The following is an 8,995-nucleotide window of genomic DNA, read 5'->3' on the forward strand; positions in this document are numbered from 1 at the left end:
TTTTTCCTTTGGAGTTGCTGGTGGGTTCAAACGGCTAATCTTTTGGTCAGTAGTCCAACCCATAAACCCCTACACATTCAGGGATTCTAACAATTATTTAGGATATACTGATTACTGTAATAAAATATTTTCAGTATAAACCTGTTGAGTCAATTCTGACTCATCGTGGCCTCCTGAATTAAAAAGCAGAACGGCATCACATGGTTTTCTTGGGACTTTCTACTTCCGTAGAGAAACTCACAGGGACAGTTCTACCCTGCCCTGAAAGTCCACCATGAGCCGCATTGACTTGATGACAGTGAATTTGCCTGGTTTTGGAATCTTTATGAAGAGGAATTCACCAGGCCATTCTTTCACAGAGCTGCTGAGTGGATTCAAACTGTCAATGTTTAGGTTAGCGAGCAATACAAACTGTTTGCACCACCCAGGGACCTTGTTATAACAGCGTATGTTATCATTTGTTTCTGTCATAGCAACTAGATAAATGATGGTGGTGTATGTGTGCTTGCATTTTCTCTGCCTGCGCTGTTAAAACACACACGCTTCACAGCAGAAGGGAACCCAGGAACCAGTGTGTCCTCCGTATGTTCTGATACTGGCAGACACCAAACCCCACTGCCAGGAAGTAGATTTAGAGTCACAGAATTCTGATTATAACATAAAACTGATTCTAAGGAATAAATCTTTACAGTAGTGGCTGGGAGTTCAAACGTCATCTCTTTTGGTTAATAATCTCATCATGCATTATCTGATGCACAACTAGGGATCCTTTACTTACATATAGGAGCCTCTGGGTACTGAAGATCATTTAATCAGAAGCCCCTATATGTTAACAATGCATTAACCTGTAGGTGCTTCTTATTAAATAATTATAAAATAAATTATTGAAGCAGACTAGAGGCCTTCAGCCACTAAATTTCAAGGCATAATATACCACAAAAACCCAAAAAACCTGAACACTGCCATGGAGTGCATTCTGACTCATCACGAGCCTACACCACAGGGTAACACTGTCTCTGTGGGTTTCCCAAACTGTAACTCTGTTTGCTCACTCTCCTGAGCCAATGCTGACTCCTAGCGACCCAGCCGGACAGGGTAGACCTGCCCCTGCAAGTATCTGAGAATGTCACTGTTTACCGTAAAAGAAAGCCCCATCTATCTCCCTCTGAGTTGGCTGATGGCTTTGAATTTTGACCTTGAAGTTAGTAGACCAGGGAGCAACCCCTGTACCTCTAGGGCTCCTCCTACATAGCACAGGGGCATCTCAAAGAAATGAGGCCTCTTGGGATTTGAATTCAATATTCTCTACAAGTGACTTTGGTCTGAGAGTCCAATTACTTTAGTTCACTCTTTTTATTTTTAATCATTATATTGGGGGCTCATACAACTCTTATCACTATCCATACATACATCAATTGTGTAAAGCACATTTGTACATTCATTGCCCTCATCATTCTCAAAACATTTGCTCTCTATTTAAGGCCCTGGTATCTGCTCCTTATTTCCCCGCCCCCTTCCTGCTCCCCCCTCCCTCATGAACCCTTGATAATTGATAAATTATTATTTTGTCATATCTTACACTGTCTGACTCTCCCTTCACCCACTTTTCTGTTGTCCATCCCCCCAGGAGGAGGTTATATGCAGATCCTTGTAATCTTAATGACTCTGGTGGCACAGTAGCTAAACTGATACCCAAAGGTTGGTGGTTCGAACCCATCAGCTCCTCTATGGGAGAAAGGTGTGGCTATTGGTTTGTGAAAGGTTTACAGCCTTGGAAACCCGATGAGCAAGCCCCCTCATCAAGAGTGCTGTGATGAGTAAGACTGGGCTTGGTTTGGAATGTGTATAAACTCTGTCTTCCTTTACTGCTGCTCTTCTAGTCTTGGCCAGGCAGCATACATTATATATTCTTGATACATTTGATATTGTATAGCATTAAAGGCAGAGACTGTCAAAGATAAAAATTTTAAAGAACGATATTAATGCTCACTGCTATCATTCTTATTTTTTAATTCGCTGCGTGGTAACGCCTAACCTTTGTATATGACCATTTTTTCAAATGTCTTTTTCCAGGAGCAGTCTGGAGATGTGGTGTGAGCCACAAGGTGGCGGGAGTTCTTTACAGAGCAATCGCCTCAGCAGGGGCCTCCCCAGAGGGAGATGTGAAGAAAACTGGCTGACACACTGGTGACTTGCACAGGGGGGTTGAAGACAAGAATCCAAAATCCTTTTGTCCACTTCCCAATTCTGTCCTTCACCACAAGGTAGCTGTGAGATGCCATCATGTTTTTATGGTGGAATGTCTTTCACACTGTGTTTAAGTGCTTTTGTAAGGTATATGTGGTATATATGTATATGTGGCAAAGTTTCTTTTCCTTCTCAGTCACAAAGATACAGGAAAGGGTGGTTTCTGAAGAGACTTTTCTCCTGGTTCATTCACTGCAGGGAGGGATCAGAGTGCAGAAAGCTAGGGAGGAGAATGATTGGAGACCACAGTGTATGTGCCCAAGAGATAATGTACCAAGCATTGGGAGTGGCTAACAGCTTGTGGGCTTATGGCCCAGATAAGCCCCAACTCGCCCGATACTTCATGTTGGATAGGAGTTAGTCACTGATGAGAAACCATATTTTCCTGAATTGCAAATTCTCAGAGTTGTTGGGTCTCAAAAGAGCAGTTATATTTTCCTTTTTTATTTTTATTTTTTTTACTTTAATCACCCTTCCGACAGATGAACTACCCCCAGAGTTTCAGTTCCAAGAATCACTTCTCTCTTCCTGACCCTCCCTCCTTTGTCTCCCTCTGTCAATACATCCCTGCCCGTTAAATTGCCACGTAAAATTGGTTCCATCCTCTGCACACAGTACTTTTACTCTTACCCATTGAAGTCGCCTTTAAATCTCCTAATCCTCCGTGTATCTATGAAGAGGCCTCATAGGAACTCTTGCATCAGCAACTGGCCCACAGATGTACCGAAAGTCTGGCTTTTCTACGGGCAATTGACTTGTTCTATGTTCCGCTTAACAAGCACCTAGGAGTGAGTGCCTCGATTTGAACAGTGCCCAAGGCTGAATATAAAGCGGGTCCTCCTATCCCCATATCACATTCCTGTCACTTGTCACAATTAAACTCCTGAGAATCCCAGAGAGGCCAGCAGAGTTCTTCTCAGAACAGTGAAAAACAGGAACCTCGCCCTGCCAACTAGTCAGCATATTGTGAGCATCTGTGGTGTTCTAGAGTGTGTGGGTTCAAGGAGAGGCGATGCCTGCATCTTAACCCTTGCCCTCATGAGGTTACATATTTCAAGAGATACAAAAAGTCACTGTGTTGTTTGAAGGTCCTGGTCAGCTTGAATACTCTCAGGTGTGTTCTCCTGCAGTAAGTTGCCTTGATCCTCAACAGGCCAGATGAAATCTTACCGAGTCTTGTCAAGGTAACAAGATTACATTTATATCTCATTTGTGCTTTTGTGTATGAAGACCTTTTGGGTAGTACTACTATATTCAATCATGTACATAGGAGGTGCCCCCCAAACAGATATTTCCGCCAAAAGCTATGTATTTCAATTTTTTTACAACACAACTTTATCACCTTCAAAGTACTCTCCATATATTTAATTCATTTGTCAAATCTACAATTCCATTCTTGGAAACATTTTCAAACTCGTCTATTTAGATGGCTGACAGCACCTCCCTCATTTTTCTCATCACCTCTTCTACTTAGTCAAATTGCTGTCCTTTCACATCCCTCTTCATTTGCAGAAACAAAAAGAAGTTGCATGGAGTAAGGTCAGGTGAGTCATGCGCATGGGGCTGGAAGGGCATGCTGTTTTTGCCCAAACTGGCCCACTAAGATGCCTGCATGAGCAGGTATATTGTGGTGGCAAAACCAGTCCCCGGTCTGCCACAAATCAGGCATTTTTTTGTTACACACTGTTATGAAATCTTTTCCGAAGTTCTAAATAGAGAGTTTGATTAACAGTCTGACCTGGTAGAACAAACTCCAAATGCACTATCCCCTTCAAATCAAAAATGCCAATGTGCATTGTTTTGGGGGAGGTACCTCCTCATAGACCGAAGATTAGTGACTAGTTTGTTGTTTACTAGTCTAAAATAGGTTCAGCTGTCCTTATATCTCTATCCTTATATACTTTCACAATATTTCCTATCTCAAAAGGTGTTTCAGCCCTCCTGTCATATTTGAAAATTATGTTGGAACCAGCCTAATGCAGTTTTGCATTTGGTATCACTGTATGCTCTGATCCCATGGTTTCTAGAGCTGACAAGTACCAATGGCATGCTAATAACGCTACTCACAAGTCACTAAGCCTGTTGCTGAGTGAGCAACAGCTATTGAGCGTCTATGAAATTCTGTTTCAATAGATAATATTTTTTAAGCACAGCACCTGTCCCCATGATCTAAAGATCACAGAACTCTTCGCACAATACAAGTTATTTAATAGCCATAGTAGATCCCCACTTGAATTCAAAGGCATTACAGGCACTACCACAATTACACATGGCTCTTCATCAAAGGCTTTTTAAAAAATTTGTCCAATACTGAGTCATTTCCCTAATAATGATGAGAAAAAGAAACACTAACTTGAGCTACTTCTTTGTAGTTTACTGTTCTGTCCCTCCCCCGCCATCTTCTCCTTCCTGGTTATCCAGCAGCCTCAGAAAATTATAGAGGACAATGGTGACTGAACATCTTCCACTAGCCAACTTTTCACTTGAAAAATACCCAAGCCCACTGTGGTTGGGTTGACTCAAACTCATAGTGACGCTGTATAACACAGCAGCACTTCCTTAAAGGGTTATCAAGGCTATAAATCTTTACTGAAGTAGCTGATTGATTAAAAATATCAGCTTTTCAGTTAGAAGCCAAGTGCTTTAACCAGTGCTAACCACTTGAAATAGAAATTGACCAAGGTAAGCTTAGTATAAAAAATATGTCCTGGGAGGTTCATTTTATTATACTCTGAATATTTGCTCCCCACTACTCTGCCAAAGAAAAGAAGTGAGGCCTATACAAAAGAGGTTATGATGATTTATTTTACAGATTCATTTTGCAGCCTTTTGTCATAGTGGATGGATAGATACCTTAGCTCGATGTCTCAGAGTTCGCAAAGACAAAGACATCCAACAGTAAACACGATGACAAAGGAATAAAACATAATGTAATCTTCAATAAGTCAGCCTACTCTCCACCAACTATATTATTCTAGGGGAACAACCCAAACTAAACCAACAACAATAACCTTGCCTTGCCACATGAGGACTCAATTTAAAATTTGGGAGCAGACTTTTAAGTGAGCTTTTTGTGTGAGGCTTTCTGTTTGACACGGGCAGATCAGAGCTATTTGCATTCACATGTATTGAATCAGTCCAATTTTTTTCAAGATATTTGGAGAAGTTAAAGATCATAGAGTGTTAAAGAGGCTATGGTTGATGGTGATAGGATATAATAGCTAGATAGTGAACTCTGATTGATGGCTGTTAGGAGAGGGAAGAATAAGGAAAAGGAGAATATCACTTTGGTAAGTACAGATCAGATCAGTTGGAGACTGAATTTTGGGGCCACTTATGTGGTTAGGTATTGGGAAAACTGCCTTGATAGGGTTCAGAAAAGAAGAAATAATAAGATGCTAAGCTTATTTTTCTTTGACAGAGGTTAGTCTGGGTTGTGTGAGGTAATTTTCAAAGACCTGCATAAAATTTCTTTTTAATTAATTTTGGAAGCGCTTTCATGTATTTGCACAACCTTAGGCATTGCTACATGTCCTGTGCTGCTGGGGCTCCCTATGGAGGCAGCAGGGAACAAAACAGCTAGAAATCATAATTACTTACCATCATACAACAATGGGTTGTGCATTTTGCATGCTGTCATTGTTTTTTAAAATATAATATCCTTAAGATCCCTATTTTCCAATTTTCAAAAGCCTCTGACAGTCAAAATGCAGAGTCACTATTTTCTTTGACTGCATTAGTTAAACAAGAGGGATTCCAGAATTATTATCATCTCTGTAGAATATGTGAATATTTTCAACCTCGTACTAAGTTAATCAGAATGTTTACCTATGCTTTTTCAAAGTAATGGCATACTTAGTGGAACTGAGTGATGGTGTGTGTGTGTGTGTGTGTGTGTGTGTGTGAAGATTGTTGGAGAAATTATTGATGATGACAGCCATATACTCAATGGCATAACTTGGAAGGAAGACTCATAATTCTAAGGCTCGCCTCATGACCTTGAACATCGGCTACCACCTCATAAACACCCAACTTGGGGGAGTCTTTGAGATCTTATACTGATTAACAACTAATTCCTCCAAGTAGTTAGTTCCCCACACCTGGAGATCTCAAGAAGACATTCTTGGTCTTTTCTTCCATTAAGTAACTTTTCATGGGAGCCATCGCCTAGGTACTTATTAAAGAAACAACTTGACAAAATCTTCCTTTCCTTGGGTCAATCATTTCTACTCTGATTTTCAACCTCCATTCTTATCTTCTGTTCACTCACCTGACCATACAATGTATAATTAATAATATGACCTATCCTGATACATAACATCCAGCAGAGAGGAGTCAATCACTATGTTCTCATGATAAGAACTATCATATCATGATTGCTTTTTTCCAAGGGTATCAACTGCCCAACAGCTGCCTTTAATTATTGACTTTCTTACTAATGAATATTGACTTGGAAGGGACTTCTGCCTGTAGCACTCAGGAGAATTTTCACTTGAGTTACATTTTGCTTTAGTGAAAGTGATGACTATCTTCCTTCTATACACCCTACTCTTCTTTCACAATCTCCACCATTCATACTTAAGCAGGTTAAGAAACCTTCAAAATATTCAGGAGCTAAAACTCAATAGAATGAAATGAAAAAAAAAATGTCCCATTCATTCAGTTTAGCAGTATTTTCACTTACTGCCTGCTGCATGCTACACTCACTTCTGGAAATAGGAAACAACTTTAACACAGTTTCTAATGTCAAATTCTACAAAGTCTGCATCTATCTTAATCTAAGCCCATTCTATATGGTAAATTTTCTTCCTATTAAGATACTTCTATATCCCTAGTTATTACAGAGTTTTCTTCCTTCTGCAAGCTGATTTGGCTTCAGGGGAATAAATGTCTGATGGAACATATGGGGGAAGAGTGGAAGTATATTCAAACAGTGGGAGACAGCAAAAAACAAAACAGATAATCTACCACAAAGTCATGGAATACTCTAGAAATATCTTTCACTGTCCCCATGAATTTCAATTTTATCATTTCCCTATTCTGTGCTCCTAGTTGGGAAAGGCAAGCAGATTTAGGGTTTTTCTTCCTTCAAGAATCCACAAGAAGAGATATTTCAGAAAGCAGGCCAAGCGACTTTGGGGAACCTTAGGGACGTCTTAAAATGCCCTGGTGTCTCAGTAGTTAAACACTTGGCTGCTAACTGAAAAGTTGCCCATTCAAACCCAGCAATCACAAGGCAGAGGAAGATGTGGCAGTCTATTCCCACAAAGATGTGCAGCCTTGAGTACTGCTCGGTCTTAAAGGATCACCACCGAGTTGGAATCAGCTCAGCGGCAATACGTTTGGTTTGGGATAACTTCTTTGCTTCATCACATCTCAAAATTTTATTACTGCCATTTCTGTCTTTGAATTATGATAATCTGCTCTCTAAATCCCTGCTTCTAGACATGCCCATCACCCAAGTGATACTTCAATGACTAGGCAGAGTGGAGCTCTTCACTGACCTGTTCATCAGCTTTCTTTTTCTTATGTTTGCCATGGATGGAACTTTGAGCTTGGTCTAACACTTGGCTCCAATATCACCTATTGGAATACCTGGAAGTCATGTTTTAAAGAGGATTTATTTAAGAAACTTCTCCCCAAGGCTTATTTCTACCATTGGGGACTGTGGGGCTTTGGTATCTGGGTTTGGGCATTAGCCTTGTTACCTAGAAGCTAATTAATTTGAAATTTAACATTAAGGTATCAAAGAATACAGATTAGAGTGGAAGATGGAAGTGACCAATTGTTACATCTTTTTTGGAGAACTTCCAGGACCTTGGTTCTCCAGTGAGGCATATATGGATTTGAGAAGGAGAATGACACATTTATTTTATCTATTAGTAATGTTTCTCCTCACCTATTCCACATTGTCCTTACTCTTGAGTTACTTAGCTGGGGTCACAAAGATCCCTGAACTCTTTTATATTTCATAAGATTCACTTTAATAAAAAGGAAATTGGACTTATTCCGTCTAGTTTTCTTTTCCTCATGACACCTTTAAAAAAATCCTTAAATTTTGAGCTCATACAACTCCTATCACAATCCACACATGCATCCAATTTTTCTTGCACTTTTGTACATTTGTTGCCATCATCATTTTCAAAACATTTTCTTTCTAATTGAGCCCGCGGTATCATTTTTTAACACCCTTTTCTAATCCTTCCATCGGATCTATGTAGGATAAGTGCAGTCAGAAGAGAAGAGAAGTGCCTGGGAGCTATCAGTCAAATATGCACATTTGTAGAGATTGTACATGGTCATTCTAATCCCTTGCTCAATCATCTGCTCTTTCAGGGCCCACTATTACTGGGACTAGAGGGAAAGTCAAGAAATAATTATTTTGCTGTGGCAAAGACCCCCTTGAAGTATCCTCAGTCACAAGGAAGGACTTGGCTCTGAGATCAAGAACTGTCATCTTATCTTTTTTGAGGCTATTAGATGACAAAATAGCCTAAGTTAGTAGGTATAGTTGTGTGTAGTGACACACAGTGACAAAGTACAGCCAGAGACGTGGAACGAAGAACAAGGAGGCACACAGAGACACATGATTAATTTAAAACTCACTCATTTTGATAAATAATTTTATTTCAGAAGAATCTGTCATATGTCAGATTCTGTGATAGCAGATAAGACGTATTATGCTTACTCCCAAGAAGAAGGCATGCTTGAAGCTATGAAAGGAGCAAAAATGAAAATAATGGCTGGT

Source organism: Echinops telfairi, unplaced genomic scaffold (assembly GCF_000313985.2).
Source record: "Echinops telfairi isolate 266 unplaced genomic scaffold, ASM31398v2 ScPeMD7_41;HRSCAF=154, whole genome shotgun sequence".
NCBI classification, from domain to species: domain Eukaryota; kingdom Metazoa; phylum Chordata; class Mammalia; order Afrosoricida; family Tenrecidae; genus Echinops; species Echinops telfairi.